We start from the raw sequence: 17526 nt of genomic DNA, 5'->3' as shown, positions 1-17526 counted from the left end.
CTGAAGACCCACACTCAACTATTCAGGAAGAACTTCTTCCCACCCATCGTCAGATTTCTGAACAGTCCATGAACCTTTGATTGCTACTTCATGATCTCTTTATTTCTGGTGAAGGGTTAGCTTTACTTGTCACATGTACATCGAGCATTCAGTGAAATACGTCATTTGTGTTGATGACCAGGACAGCCGCGCAAGAACTGCCACACTTCTGGTGCCAACATAGAATGCTGGCAACTTACTAACCCTAACCTATTAACAGTGCCCGCAAATGCAGTAACCACTTCATTGTGAATGGCCATCAGCTTTCTTCTGAAGGCAGCCCATCAAACTTGTCCTCTGCAGAATTAATTTGGAACCTCACACTCCAAGGAGATGGCTTCTGTGTTTAACTTGTCCCTTACACTGGCTGCAGACTATTTGCGACTCATCCTGCTTGTGACCATTAGATATCGGAGTAGAATTAGGCCATTCAGCTGAACACAAGTTTGTCCAGTAAATTTATTGAGTGATCTCAATTCTAACAAAGGAATAGCTAAATCTTCCACAAAATGCTTAAGCTGGGAAAGGTTCTCTGAGAGAAATGACCAAGCTGCCCAAGTCATTCTTGTGTTATGGGTTAAAGACAAGAAGCAACTTACATCATTAAATGTTAATTTTATCACAATATCATAGAAAAAAGTTTAAAAATCGATTATCAAGAATAAAAGTTAGAAATCTTTAATGAAATCATCATCGATCGAACTTTTAAAACGGTACGTGGAGCATGAAGAAATTGTATTTGTAATATTCACATGTTCTTCTGAATATAACATTAATTAAATACAAATTAAGTAGACAAGAATATTTATGCATATTTACTTCTTATATTTTTACACGGGATTACATGACTCTTACCAAAGTAGGCTGTCACTGATAAATTGCAGCTAGACTTTGCGCAAATGTGAAGATTAAAATCTAAATAAATGTCTAATCTAATGGGGAGAAGAAGGGGGAGTGGAGCTGAGGAGGGGAAAAAAGGATCAGCCATGACTGAATGGTGGAGCAGACCTGATGGGCCAAATGGCCTCATTCTCCTCCTATGTCATATGGCCTAATATTATCTCAGCATATAATTAAAACACAGAAATTGAATTCTGTAAATTTTAACTACAGGTATGTTATCCAATTTAATTTATCCATCAGAATGCCTTGTTGGCTGGAATATCAGAATTTTTTCTCTCCTCCCATTTTGATGCAGAAATGCAACTTTGGGCTCCAAACTAGATTTTGACTCATCAATTTAATAATAGCTTTACATCGACTGAAAAACCAAACTGATTCTTCAATGATTGAAAAGCAATTTTTTAAAAAAACTTATTTTGACCGCTTTTTATTTGCCAGCAGCTGTTATTTTACAGAAAAAGCAGAAAGTACTAGAAATACTTATCAGAAGGCACAGGAGCCTGAAGACACACACTCAACATTTTAGGAACAATTTCTTTCCCTCTGTCATCAGACTTCCGAATGAACAAAGATCCCATGAATATTACCTCACTATTTCTGCTTTCTTTTTGTACTATTTCCTTATTTTTATTGTTATATACCCCAGGGTTCATTTTTTCTGTGGACTTTAAAACTTCGAGAGAATGAGTCTGATTTTTGGACACTTGGATTTCTGCTGACTCCAGAGTTGCTTGGTTACCATGGTGGAGAGAGGTGGAGTTACTTGATGGACAATCGATGTTATGGTTTCTCTGCAGCTTAGTTTGAATATACAAGGACAGGCAGATGCACGAAGGCTGGTAGCGGAAGTTGCCACTGAACTTTTAAGTACACACAAAGGTTTGGGCTAAGGATCGATTAAGAGGAATCGATCTGTGACTATTAGTGCGTGTAAGGGCAACCTTGTGAAATCTACCAGTGTGTCTAACCCTTGCCTGGGTTGTTAGATTATCACTTGAAGACAGTGCTCTTAAGTTGGTCATGTTTGGCTCACTCGGAAGATTTGGAGGACATTGAGGAGGATCAACGATACCTGTTTATTCAAATTGCAAGTATCTCTCTCTCTGACGAAGGGTCTCGGCCTGAAACGTCGACAGCGCTTCTCCCTATAGATGCTGCCTGGCCTGCTGTGTTCCACCAGCAATTTGTGTGTGTTGTTATCTCTCTCTCTCTTCGATTCCCAGCATCTGAACTGAACTCTTCTTACATACCATTGTAAGACTGCATCACTTACCACCTAAGCTTGAAGAAGTTTGGGGATTTATATATTTACACCTATATATGCATAACACCGTTAACTCTTGATTTACCTGGTTTAAGTTACTATATTACGTAGTTACTAACAAAATAGTGTTTTGTTAACAGCAAAACCAGACTCCAGGTGCATTCTATTGTTGCTGATACTTTTACAGGGTTGCGTGTACGTAACATTATAAATATATATTCAGTATATTTCCATAAGTTGTCATGTGCGAGTTGAATTATCATTCAAACATACATGAATACAGCCAAACAAAACAGTGTTCTTCCAGGGCCAAGGTGCAAAGCATACACAGCACAAGGCACGCAAACATATATACGTATATATGAGCCAAGTCTCCAAGTGATACATTCCACAAACTGATGGTGCAGTTCCCGGCAGTCCACAGACCAACAAGCTCACGCAATCCAACTTGTCATTTTTTATTGCAACTCGGAGTACATTTTGTGCATTAATTTTTACTGCAAAAAATTTCACGACATATGTCAGTAATAATAAATCTGATTCTGATTCAGTCAGCGACACGTATACAGAGTGAAATAGAGTTTATGTAACAGACGGTTGATCTTTCATCCATTCTAAAGAGAGATTGAAGACCTGAAACTTCAACTCTACTTCTCGCTCCGCAGATGCTGCCTGACAAGTCAAGCTTTCAACAGTTCCTGTTTTATTTTCAGATTTTCAAAGTCAGCAGATTTTTGCTTTTACATAACTTTACATTTTATTCTACATCTTATCTGTTTTAATTGCCAAATGCCAGACTGAGCATATTTTCATTGTTTAGGATTTCCAAACATTACACTGAAGAGTTGCATAACTGAATTTGTACACGGTTTTAAAAGGTGATTGTATGAGACAGTAAGATGGGGCAGCAGTCAATAAGAAGATAATGACTCAATTGTCTGCATTGACCAGGATTACTAGGGAATTTCTTACTTTATCTCTGATAGTTAAAGAAAGTAGATATACAGTTAATACTGTAATACTATGGATATAGGAGCAGAATTTGGCCATTTAGCCCACTGACACTGCTCCAGCATTCCATCATGGCTGAATTATTATCGCTCTTAACCCTATTCTCCTGTCTTCTCCCTGTAACCTTTGATATGTAGATTAATCAAAATCCTATCAACCTCCGCCTTAAATATAACCAATGATTTGGCCAACGTTGCCGTCTGTGGCAATGTATTCCACAGATTCATCACCCTCTGGCTTAAGAAATTCCTCCTCATCCCTGTTCTAAATGAACATCCCTCAAAATTGAGGCTGTGCTCTCTGGTCTGAAACTCCTTCACATCTACTTTATACAAACCTTTCAATATTCGATAGGTTGCAGTTAGAAACCCCTTATTTTTCTAAACTCCAGTGAGTACAGGCATAGAGCTATCAAAAGCTCCTCAATGTTTAACCCTCTCATTCCTAGGATCCTTCTCGTGAACCTCCTCTTAACCCTCTCCAGTGCAGGCACAACTTTTCTTACGTAGGGAGACCAAAATTGCTCACAATAGTCCAAGTGTGGTCTGACTAATGCCTTATAAAGCCTCAGTATTATATCCTTGCTTTTATATTCCAGTCCTCTCGAAATGAATGCTAACATTGCATTCCCTTTCCTTACCATTGACTCAACCTGCAAGTTAACCTTTAAAGAATCTTGCATGAGGGTTCCCATGTTCCTCTGAATTTCATAAATTATATTCCATCTGCCACTTCTTTGCCCATTCTCTTAATTTGTCCAAGTCCTTCTGCAGACACAGTGTTTCCCCAACACTACCTGCACCTTTATCTTCTTCCACCAGGCCATCAGACTGATTAATTCATGCCGACACAGTTGCATTTCTAATCTATATTGACCATTCTGTTGCATATGTATCTTACTGTACATTCTACTTATTACAAATTACTCTCATTTGCACATTGCACATTCAGAGACATAAAATAAAAATTTTTACTCCTCATGTACGTGAAGGATGTAAGAAGTAAAATCAATTCAACTCAATCTGTCTAAATCATTGACATACAACATAAAAAGAAGTGGTCCCAACATAGACCCCTGTGGAACACCACAAGTTACCGGCAGCCAGTCAGAAATCACGCCTTTTATTCCTGCTCTTTACCTCCTGCTAGTCAGCCTATCTTTTGTCCATGCTAGTATCTTTCCTGTAATACTTTGGGTTCTTGTTAAGCAGCCTCACGTGCGACGCCTCATCAAAGGTCTTCTGAAAATCCAAATATACAGCATCCACTGACTCTCCCTTGTCTATCCTGCCTGCTATTTCCCTGAAGAATTTCAACAGATTTGTCAGGAAAATTTCCCCTTTAGAAAACCCTGCTCTCTATGGCTTACTTCACGATATGCCTCTGCGTACCCCAAAACCGCATCCTTGATAATGGACTCCAACATCTTCCCAACCACTGAAGTCAGGCTAACTAGCAATTAATTTTCTTTCTTCTGTATTCCTCCTTTCTTAAAGAGTGGAGTGAAATTTGCAACTTTCCAGTTCTTAGGAACTATTCCGGAATCTAGTGATTAAAAAAAAATGGAAACATAGAAAACCTACAGCACAATACAGGCTCTTCGGGCCACAATGCTGTGCCAAACATGTACTTACTTTAGAAATGACCTAGGGTTACCCATAGCCCTCTATTTTTCTAAGTTCCATGTACCTATCCAGGACTCTCTTCTTCTTCTTCTTTTTCTGTTGTTTTCTGGCAGTTGGCAAACCAGCTTTAAGGTGCATTACCGTCACCTACTGGACTGGAGTGTGGATCATTTGATAAACAGGAGAAATGAAAAGAATTGCATTCCCTAAATTCTACATAATAAACTAGAGTCTTTCAGATACTCCATGATATAGGTCCGTATTTCTCTTGAACTCCCACCTAAAATGTCTTCTATACCCACAGCAGTTTTTTTGTTTATCTGAAGCACTCTTATCATCTTCACTCTTTCCCTTTCATACTTCTTACATTTTATCAATACATGTTCAACTGTTTCTGGTTGATTACAGTATTCACACAACCCAGTTGGATGTTTCCCTATTTTGTATAATGTGTAATTAAGACTTGTATGACCAATTCATAAACGACTGATGATCACTTCTATCTTTCTATGCCCACCTGATATTCTTTGGTATCCGACTTGCCTTTGTATTTTGTACAGTTGTCTCCCTGTTTCACTCTCATCCCAGTGCTTCTGCCATGTCTCCTCAATACATGTTTTTATAATGCTTTTGACTTCCGCTTTGCTTAGAGGGATCTGGACCTCTATTATAGACGATTTGAATGATTGCTTAGCTATAATGTCCACTTTTTCATTACCCTCCACACCACAATGAGCAGGAACCCAAAGGAAGCTTACTTCTACCCCATTTTCGGTCAGTGTATACAACTTGCATAGAATCTCCAATAAAATATCCTGTCTACTCTCTGATTTTCTTGATTTGATATAGGTTAATGCAGACAAACTGTCTGAACAAATTACAACCTTTTTGACATTATTTTCTTCTGTCCAAGATAATGCACTCAGTATTGCCATTAATTCTGTTGTATACACTGATAAATGGTTCGATGTTCTTTTCCTAATGCTAGTTTTGCACTGAGGAATGTAGACTGCAATACCTGTGTGGCCAGACCTAGGGTCTTTTGATCCATCCGCAAATATTACATGTTCGTTTCTAAAATGCAGGTCTATATATTCTTGTACTATCAGTTTGATTCCACAGTTAGACTTATTTTTTAGAAGTTGTTGCAGGTTTATATCCACTCTATGTATTGTAAAGAGCCATGGAGGAACATCAGATAATGGAACTGTAGGGCTATGTTCCAGCTCGTGTAGACCATATTTTTGTGCTACTGCTTCCCCAATCCATTCAAAGCTATTATAATTTGAATTATTATGTTCCCAGCAATCTTTTAGTATAGCTTTAGCTGGATATGAATTGTTATGCCCCATGATGTCAACCCAGTAGTGTAGCATTAACTTTATTCTTCTAAGTCTTAATGGCATTTCTCCTGTTTCGACTTGAAGAGCTGATACAGGTGATGTTCTGAATGCACCACTACATATCCTGAGGGCCTGAGCTTGCTCAACATCCAGCATTTTTAAATTACTTTCTGCAGCTGACATGTATGCTACACATCCATAATCCAAAGTAGCCCTCATTAGAGCTTGATAAATACTTAATATCGATAACCTGATCGCACCACAATCCTGTCCAGCAAGACACCTCAATAAGTTGGGTTTTTTTTACATTTGATTGTAACTTTCTGAATTTGCTTTTTGCATGTAAGTTTCTCATCAAATAACAAACTGAGGAGCCGAATTACCTTTACCTGCTCTAATTTTTGATCATATAATTTCACAGAAACTGGTTTATGATTCCTTGAGAAACATATCACTTGCGACTTACTTATAGACAATTTAAAACCCCATTTATTTGCACACTCCTCCACATTATTAATTGCATCTTGCATTTTCCTTTGTATATAAATTAGATTTCTTCCCCTCACCCATAAAGCCCCATCATCTGCATATAAGGATTTCCCCACGCTATGTTCAACTTGCTCAAATATGTCATTTATCATTATGATAAATAGTAATGGACTGCAGACACTACCTTGTGGCATTCCGTTTTCAACCAAATATGTCCTGGAGAACTCTTCTTCCACCTTGACTTGAATTGTTCGATCAAAAAGAAAGTCTAAAACCCAGTTATATAATAGCCAGGACTCTCTTAAAAGACCGTATTGTACCTGCCTCCACTCATGTTGCCGGCAGCCCATTCCACACACTCACCACTCTCTGCGTAAAAAAACTTATCCCTGACATCTTCTCTGTCTCTACTTCCAAGCACCTTAAAACTGTGTCCTGTCATGTTAGCCATTTCAGCCCTGGTAAAAAGCCTCTGACTATCCACACAACTAATGCCTCTCATCATCTTATACACCTCTATCAGGTAGTGTCTCATCCTTCGTCATTCCAAGGAGAGAAGGCAGAGTTCACTCAGTCTATTCTCACAACACCCTGTTATGAGACGCTCCCAACCGCATCAGGTTCTGGGATTTAGACTCTCGAACTCTCCGGAGTATGGACAGCTGGCGTAGCCCCTTTAAGAGTTCAGGACGGTTCCACTAATTGGCAATCCTGTATCGCATGCCAAGAATTGAGTATTTAAAGAGCATCTGAACGGAGCCTCATTGCTCAATCAATAAACCCGACTAGTGATATCGTCTAGCATTGTTTGTGCTCAGTTCTTAATCTAGTTTGATACCATGTCTCGATCCTAGCCTCGGATATTCCAGCACTTGGGTCCAAATCATCCTCGTCAAGGGATCTCGTCACAGAACGATTGAGTCAACATAGATCCAACAGGGTATCAGAGTCTCTCGCTGCTGTAGCCAGCCACAGTGACGGGATTTCCAGACGGAACCTGGAGGCACGCGACCCCCAAGCCGCCGTGTACTAGTTATCACGAGGATGCCAGAGCTGCTCAGGTGAGGCTGTCACTTGCTCTGTGGAGCCAGTGCATCGTCCGATCCCAGAGATTTGATGGAGGTTCGGATTCTTGCCGCAGTGTCCTCACTCAATGCTCGTTGATGTTTGAACTCCAGCCAAACTGGATCCCTTTGGAGCGCGGAAAAGTGGCCTTCATTATCTTGTTCCTGATTGGAAGAGCTCTGGCCTGGGTCACCGCGCTTTGGGAATGTAGGTCAGAGATTTGCTCTGATTTGGAGGAATTTCTGGCTGCCACGAGGAAGGAGTTTCATCACCACGCTGCTGACAGCCGAACCTCTGACCATCTGGTGAAGGTTCGGCAGGAAGGACGGTCAATAGCCAAATAAGTGATCAAATTTCGGACCTTGGCCCAAGAGAGTAGTTGGAACGGGGAGGCCTTGGCCACTGTATACTGCCACGAACTCCAGGATGAGCTATAGGATGCCTTTGCCTTGAGAGAGCCAACAGGGGACTTAGAAGTCCATATCAATCAGTCCATCCACCTTGACAATCATCTGGCAGAGTGTAAGAGGGACTACATTATGAGGCTGAAGAGGGCTAGCCCAAGCCTGGCCTCAATCCATTGAGATTCTACACCAACCCCCCCCCCCCCCCACACCCCCACCCCAATCTCAGACTATCTCCTCCTCAGGGCGCAGTTGAGGCCATGCTGATCAGTTACACAAGGTCCCAGTGATAAGAGGGACCATGCTGATAAGAGGTCCCAGTGTCGGAATCAAGGCTGCTTCTATTACTGTGGGGAAGCAGGTCACCTGCAGGCCAAATATCCAAAGCTGCGGCCGCCTGGTGAAACCCGCAAAATCATGGGTTTTAGTTTGGTGCTGAAAGCGGATTTCACCAGGATTAAGACACTGAGGCCGGTGAAGGCTTTTGTGGGCTTTGGGGTAGCGGGTAACTTTTTGGACTTAGAAACTGCCCGCTGGCTCAACGTACTACTCCAAGAGTCAAGCCAGTTCATGCTCACAATGGTCTTGGACGACCGCTCGCTAGGTTCCGGGCAGATCCAGCAACAGACAGTGGGGTTGCAGATGAGGAAAGGTAAGACATTAGTTTCTACATTACTGGCTCACCACTGATACCCATGATCTTCGGGTACCATTGGCTGACCCAGCATAACCCATATGTGGACTGGAGGGAGGGGAGAATCATTGTTTGGTCCAGTTATTGGAAGAGGGAACATTTGTGGCGTGGTGTTCTGATCTCTAGACTCTCCCGAAGCCAATGACCAGCAAGGAGAAAGACTTAAGTGTGAGATAACCTGAAGCCTAAGAAATCCAGCCGCCAGTTCCTGACCAACGGGAAGACTCTTAAATATAGACAAACATAGACCCTTGGAACTTGTCCCTGTGGGTGCAAGGACCAGCTGGAACATGGAGTTGCCACCTGAGGATATGACAGAGTCTAGTGAACCTAGGGAAGAGTCTTGGAGGTATCTGACCCACCCCTGCCTCAGGAGTTGTCCTTGAAGGAGAGTTCAGAAGAACTTGCAACAACCAGGCCTGTCAGAGTTCCTTCAGTGTACAAGGACTTGGAAGTGGTCTTCAGCAAGGGAAAGGCTTCAACTCTTCCACCACACTGACTCTGTGACTGGGCTACAGATCTTCTGCCTGGTACTTTCCTCGGCATGGTCAATTGTGCATGCTCACAGGTCCAGAGAGAAACTCAGTAGGGAAATATATGGAGGAGGCTCATACTGTGGAATTTATTCAGCTCTCCACCTCATCAGCCAGCTCAGGCTTCTTCTTTGTACAAAAAAAGGGGTGGAAGCCTGCAGCCATGTATTGATTATAGAGGATTAAACCGCATGACAGTCAAGAATCATTACCCTCTTCCACTCATGAATACTCCCTTTGAGATTCTCATAAGATCATAAGAAATAGGAACAGGATTAGGCCATCCGGCCCACCGAGTCTACTCTGCCATTCAATAAGATCATGGCTGATCTGGCCATGGAGTCATCTCCACCGACCTGCTTTTCCCCATAAACCTTAATTGCCCTACTAAGCAAAAATCTATCCAAACTTGTTTTTAATATATTTACTTAGGGAGCCTCACTGCTTCAGTGGGCAGAGAATTCCACAGACTTACCACCCTCTGAGAAAAGCAGTTCCTCCTCATCTCTGTCCTAAATCTACTCCCCGAATCTTGAGGCTATGACCTCTAGTTCTATATAACCATATAACAATTACAGCACGGAAACAGGCTGTCTCGGCCCTTGTAGTCCATGCCGAACACTTACTCTCACCTAGTCCCACCGATCTATATAACCATATAACAATTACAATTCAAGTTCTCCATAGGGCAAGAGTGTTCACTAAGCTAGACCTACTGAGTGTGTTCAGTCTGGTCTGTATAAGGGAAGCAGATGAGTGGAAGAATGCATTCAATACACCAACGGGACACTACGAGTGTCTAAGATCTAAGATCGAAGATCTAACTAAGATCCTTTAGTCTTACAAATGCTCCAGCAGTTTTTCAGGCCTTTATAAACAACATGCTTTGGAATATTCTCCATAAGAATGGCTTGGATGATATCTAAACCTTCTCGAAGTCCATGGAGGAGCACACCTCTCACGTAAGGAACATTTTAAAGAGGCTTCTAGACTATGAATGTCAAGTTGGAGAAGTCCAAGTTTCTCGTGAAGACCATTTCAGTTTTGGGTTTCATCATCTCTAATGGCAATCTCAGAATGGATCCTACCAAAGCCCAGGCGGTCAGAAACTGGCCACAACCATCCAGTGTCAAACAGGTCCAACAATCCCTGGGGTTTGCAAACTTCTACCAGAAGTTCATCAGGAACTCCAGTTCAGTGTCAGCTTTGCTGACGATGTTAACTAAGAAATCCATGGGCCCTTTTGTCTGGTCTGCTGAAGCTGGGGCCGCATTTGAAGAGCTTAAACAGCAGTTCACATCAGGCTTCCATCTTGGTTTCTCCTAACCCGGACCTTCCCATCATCGTGGAGGTGAACGCGTCAGACATCAGAGTGGGTGAGGTGTTGTCTCAATGATCACATCAGATGGTAAACTGGACCCGTGTGTAATCTTCTCCGGCAGCTATCCCCAGCAGAGGGAATCTATAATATTGGGAATCAGGAGCTTCTTGTGGATATGTTAGCCTTGGAGGAATAGTGTCACTAGCTGGATGGGCCCAGGATCTTCTTTATCATTTGGACTGACCACAAGAACCTGGTTTACATTCAAGAGGCCAAGAGGCTGAATTCCAGGCAGGCCAGTTGGTCTTCGTTCTTTAACCGCCTTTGATTACATCCTGACCTATCAACCAGGGTTAAGGAACCAGAAGCCAGATGCCTTGTCCCGTCAATTGACAAAATGGAACAAGAGGAGCAGCTACCATCATTTTGCCCCAAACCAAGGTGGTAGTGCCAATCCACAGGGGAATCTACACTCTTGTTCACAAGGCCTAAGCATAATGGGAAATTCCTAAGGACCATCCTCCAGGTCGGCTGTTTGTCCCAAGTTCTGTCCAGTCCCAGGTACTGCAATGGGGACATTCATCAAGAATGACCACTCACAAAGGGATTGCCAGGATCTTCAAGTTTATCAAGAGAAGATACTGGTGGCTCAGAATGATGAAAGTGGCTCAGCAGTACGTGCAGGCATGCAAGGTGTGCACCTGGAACAAGAAGCCCTGTACCTGATTTCAAGAGCTCCTCCACCCCCTTCCTGTTCCAGAAAGACCATGGGCGCACACCTTCATGGACTTTGTCACGGGGCTCTCAACAACCAAGGGGAAGACTGTCATCATGGTAATCATGGATTGGTTTTTGAAAGCCTACAAGTTAATTGCCTTGGAGAAGCTACCATCTGCAGCAGGAACGGCCAAAATTGTCTTGGACCAGGTTTTCAGGATCCACAGACTCCCAGTGGACATCATCTCAGATCATGGTCCACAAATCACATCACATTTCTAGACGGAATTCTGTAAGCTGTTTGGAGCAACAGCAAATCTTTCCTCTAGGTTTCACCCACAGTCCAACGGAGTGGACCAACCAAGATTTAGAACATAAGAACATAAGAAATAGGAGCAGGAGTAGGCCATCTGGCCCATCAAGCCTGCTCTGCCATTCAATAAGATCATGGCTGATCTGTCCATAAACTCAGCTCCATACCCTGAGATGTATGGCCTCAGAAAGACCTGATGTGTGGTGCGACCATTTACTGTGGGCAGAGGTCGCCTACAATATCTTACAGCATTCAGGACATGGGATGTCACCATTCAAGTGCCAGTTTGACTATCCTCCACCTCTCTTTCTAGAACAGGAGGTTGAGGTTGAGGTCCTTGTGGCTGAAGATCTCATCCAATGCTGCATGCAAAAGTGGATTTGTGCAAGAGAAATTTTGTTGGCCTCTACCCGGAAGGCGGAGACCAAGGTGAACTGAAGGAGAAGACAGGGACCTGCTTTGCAGCCTGGGAACAGGTCTGGCTGTCCACTCATGATTTGCCTCACCGGGCGGAATCTAGAAAGTTAGCTCCCAGGTTCATTTGACCTTTCAAAGTTCTGATGAAAGTAAACTCTGTGGCTTATACCTTGCAGCTACCCTCAATCCTAAAGACCAATACCACTTTCCGCATCTCTAAACTAAAACCTCTCTGTACCAGCCCCTTAGCCCCATCGCTACCAGCCCGCCACCACCCAGGGGTAACAGGTCTTCACAGTGAAAAGACTTTTGGATCTGTGCACTATTCGGGGTGTTCAGCAACACATAATGGACTTGGAAGATTTCGAACCCAAGGAGAGGTGCTGGGTGCCCGAAAAAGACACTTTGGATCCATGACTATCACCACAGTCCCTCTGAGCAGACAAGGCCATCAGGAGTTGACCATAGGGAATGGTGTCCTGTTATGAGACACTCCCAACTACGCCAGCTTCAGGGACTTAGATGCTCTAACTCTCCGGATAGCTGGTGCACCCCCTTTAAGGATTCAAGATGGTCCAGCTAATTGGCAATCATGTTTTGGGCACCGAGTATTTAAAGAGCACTTGAACGGAGCCACAGTACTCAATCACAACCCCTACTAATGATATCGTCTAGCATTGTTTTGGCCTCAGTTCTTAGAAACATAGAAATCTACGCTACGTTACAGGCCCTTCAGCCACAATGTTGTGCCGACCATGTAACAACCTACTCTGGAAATTGCCTAGAATTTCTCTACCACGTAGCCCTCGATTTTTCTAAGCTCTATGATCTGAGTCTCTCAAAAGACCCTACGGTGTCCGCCTCTACCACCATCTTTGCTGGCAGTGCATTCCACGCACCTACCACACTGTATAAAAGGCTTGCCTCTGTCATCCCCCTTGACATTCCAAGCTTTAAAACTGTGCCCCCTCATGTCAGCCATTTCAGCCCTGGGAAAAAGCCTCTGACTATCCACACGGTCAATGCCTCTCATCATCTTATACACCTCTATCAGGTTATCTCTCATCCTCTGTCACTCCAAGGAGGAAAGGCCGAGTTCACTTAACCTATTCTCTTAAGGCACGCTCCCCAATCCAGGCAACATCCTTGTAAATCTCCTCTGCACTCTCTACAGTATCCACATCCTTCCTGTAGCGAGGTGACCAGAACTGAACCCAGTACTCCAAGTGGGAGCTATTTTAATACCATTTCTCAGTCCTTGTTTCAAATACTCCAGCACTTGGGTCCAAACCACCTTCATCAAGAATTCTCGACACACACCCCCTCTGCCTACCTGCCTGTTCTTTCGATACAAGGTGTATCCTTGGGTGCTGAACTCTCAACAAGCATCTTCTTTCAGCCACCATCATACTTATCAATCTCTAACTGTGCCACAAGATCATTTATCTTATACTGTACACTGCATGCATTCAAACATAGCACCTTCACACCTGTATTCATCACCCTTTATGATTCTGACCCCGTTATACTTTAACTCATCCAACTGACTGCAATTTTGCCCAATCATCTGCCTGTCCTTCCTCACAGTCTCACAACACTCCACATCTACTTGTATACCAGCCCTATCACTCAGGTTCTCATCGCTGTGCTAGCTTAGTTTAAACCATCCCCAACAGCTCTAGCAAACCTGCTACAAAAATACTGATCCCCCTCGGGTTCAGGTGTAACCCATGCTTTTTGTAGAGACCATACCATTCCCCAGAATATACCCCAATGATCCAGAAATCTGAAACCCTGCCCCCTGCACCAATTCTTCAGCCACGCATTCATCTGCCAGATCATCCTATTATTAGCTTCATATTTACCACCAGCTGGAAGCGTAGACATATGCAATTAGAATCTGGATCATATGTAAGACACTGGAAAAACAAGTGATTGATTTTCATTCCACTTTCTCACTGAAGTAACCATGGTTGAATGAAGGCTGCATGAGTTGTTTTACCTCTTAATTTGTATATCCATCAGGGTCCTGGAAAATATTGCATTCTATCTACATAATTTGCATGATAACAAAGCTTAAAGTATTTTCAAAAAAATACATTGTTGTTGGCAGAATCACAGATGGCGTACAGAAGCAAAATAGATCAGCTTGTCGAGTGGTGTTGTAACAGTAAGCTTGCACTCAGCGTCAGCAGCACCAAAGAGGTGATTGCAGACTTCAGGGAGGAGAAGGCAGGAGAATGCGCTCCAATCTGCATTGAAGAGTTAGTGGAGGAAATGGTGAGCAATAATAAAAAAAATTTCAAATTCCTTAGCATCAACATCTCAGCGGATCTGTCCTAGGGTGTAACACAATTGACACAATCATGGCAAAGGCACACCAGCGGCTGCACTTTATTAGGAGTCTGAGGAGATTTGGTATGTCATCAAAGTCTAGCAAGTTTCTACAGATGTACCATGGAGAGCATCCTGACTGGTTACATCACTGTCCGGTACAGAGGCGCCAATCCACAGGATTACAAGAGGCTTCAGAGGGTTGTAGACTCAGCTAGTTTCTGTATAGGCACAAAATTCGTCATCATCAAAGACACCTTCAAAAGGCAGTGCCTCAAGAAGGCAGTATCCATCATAAAAAATACTCAGCATCTGGGACATTCCCTCTTCTCGCTACTAAAATGAAGAAGGAGATACAGGTGTCCCCACCTTTATAAAGGTAGAGCGTTCCTATGAAACCTTTCTTAAGCCGAAATGGCGTAAAGCAAAGAACCATTAATTTATGTGGGAAAAATTTTCGTAGAAGTGAAAATCCTCTTTGTAATGCAAAAACAGGTTACCAACATAGTTCTTCTGTAAAAGTGAAGTGGCGTAAAGCGAACATTTGTAAAGCGGGGGACACCTGTACAGGAGACTGAAGACCCACACTCAATATTTTAGGAACAGTTTCTTCCTCTCTGCCATCAGATTTCTGAACAGTCTATGAATTTATGTAGACTACTTTGCTATTCCTCTTTTGCAGTACTTTTTTTTTAATTGTAAGTAACGGTAATTATTTTTGTGTATTGCACTCTACTGCTGCTGCCAAACAACAGATTTCGTGATTTATGTCAATTATGTGAAGTGTGAAATTTAAAATATACAATAAGAAGGAAATCCTATTTTTATCTTTCTTGAGTGTGGCAATAACCTAACTGGATATCCATAAGTATGGAGATGCACCGAAGTAAAAGATTCTCCACCTACAATTAAGTAGAATATCCCAATGCCATCCCCTGTGCTGTACATTATAGATAACGGGCCGAGCTGCAACTTGTCATATCTACGTATCAACTCACCATCAAACTCCTGATTCACCACTCAACACTGCAGGGCATTCAGCTGATATTTGCCACTGCACTGATTTTGCTGAGTTAAGGATAACCCCTACTCATCTTTCACCCTCAGCCTATGACCTCTTGTTCTAGTCTCATCCAACCTCAGTGGAAAAAGCCTGCACTCCTCCCAATTTTTAATACCTCCATAAGATCTCCGTATTCTTTTAAGCACCATATTCTGTAATTCTACGTACTTCTATAAGACCTCTGAATTATTTTCACGTTCAGCATATCTAAATTGACAGCTTTTTGTTTTCTCCCCAAGATTATATAAATGACGCTGACACAGATGGTACCCTCAAAAACTCAGGGCCGCCTCCATTTTTCCATCACACTGGAAGCAGAATTTATGATAAGAATTAAGCTGTGAAGCCAGTAAAAAAAACATTGTTTCCTTTGTATGCACCATAAATATCCCAGAAATAGCCTTTATTGTGTTTCACTCAGGAATAAATTGTTCTTCAGTGACATAATGCTGAATAAAAACAGAATTATGCAATTGACTTTCAAGGCGTTCATAATTGTCAGGTTACAACAAATTGTCTATACTCACAGTTCAGCTTAAAGCTTGAAACATCAGCAAATTTAGATCTGCGTTTGTTTCACTTTGACTAACCTATTTAACACAGTTAACAATTTGACTTTTACTGCTGACAGCCTAAAATTTAATTGTACCATTTGGAAAAATGGATTGCATAAGATATTCACTTGGGTATCCTTCCTTAAATTAGTCTTGTATTTTCTTGTGGTTGTATTTGATGATTTGAACAACCAGTGGACACACAATAGAACAAAAATATTTATTTATTTGGCTACAGAATGGAGTAGGCCCTTCTGGCTCTTTGAGCCCCGGTGCCCAGCAACCTCTGATTTAACCCTAGCTTAACCCTGGGGAAATTTATAATGACCAATTAACCCACCAACCAACACATCATTGAACCATTGGGAGACAACCGACACGGTCATGGGGAGAACATACAAACTCCTTACAGGCAGCAGTAGGAATTCAACCCAGATCTCCTGTACTGTAAGGCATTGTACAAACCATTATGTTACCGCACACCTTGCTTACACCCAAACTATTTCAATGGAAGGCACTATTAAGTTGGCCACAGAAATGTAAAATCTCCCCATGATTCCTCTGCATAATCCCTGCAGCTTCATGTAATCTTCACATTGTTTTTAAGCTTTCATTTATATAATCCCAATATATTTCCAACAGGACATTCTATTATTTTTCAGGAATAACATTCTTTTGCGAGAGAATACACAATTTGCTTATTGAGAGCTTTTTAAAATTTATTTTAATTTATTGTGATTTGGTGCGAAGTAGGCTCTTAATGCCCATCAAGCCAGCCACACAGCAACCCCTGATTTAACCCTAGCCTAATCACAGACAATTTATAATGACCAATTAACCGGCCAACCGGTACGGGTTTGGACTGTGGGAGGAAACCGGAGCACCTGGTGGAAACCCACGTGTTCATGGGGTGAACGTACAAACCCCTTACAGACAGTGGTCGGTGTTGAACCCAGGCCACCTGTACTGTAAAGCATTGTGCTACCGTGCCGCAAATATGAACGCCTTGAAATTCAGTTGCATGATTCGATTTTTATTCAACGTTATAACACTTTCTGGCAGTCCGCACACTCGATATTTCAATAAATCAAAAGCAGCCACTCTGTCCTCCCACAATAAACTCAAGATCTCTTCAAAGTACAAAGTTTCAAGCCTTCATCGATCCCAAAGTGCATTCAAATATGGATTGGCCGAAGTGCATGTTAATCAAAGAGCTGTCAGTTCGATTGATTCCTCCCACGATTCATGTTAGAGCGGAATAACCTTGGAATGAATAAATATGAGTTTCTTGTGACTAGATCTCAGCCACGGTATTTAAAGTTAAGTCTTGCTAAATCCAGTGCACATGGCAACCTTGGCGTTTATTGCTTTATTGTAATACATAGTATGTTAATTTGTTACTTCTGCATTGTCAATAGGGTTGAAAAATCAAAATAA

The 17526-nt window shown here is 42.2% G+C and overlaps 1 protein-coding gene across 1 annotated transcript in view; it reads right to left on the bottom strand.

Annotated features, from left to right (window-relative positions):
* The window catches only part of csmd3b (CUB and Sushi multiple domains 3b), a 2154916-nt gene that overhangs the window by 302198 nt on the left and 1835192 nt on the right, over window positions 1-17526 (bottom strand). The gene's annotated exons all lie outside the window — the stretch shown is intronic.

This window comes from Hemitrygon akajei, chromosome 1 (assembly GCF_048418815.1).
Source record: "Hemitrygon akajei chromosome 1, sHemAka1.3, whole genome shotgun sequence".
NCBI classification, from domain to species: Eukaryota; Metazoa; Chordata; class Chondrichthyes; order Myliobatiformes; family Dasyatidae; genus Hemitrygon; species Hemitrygon akajei.
This window is presented reverse-complemented; position numbering and strand designations above follow the sequence as displayed.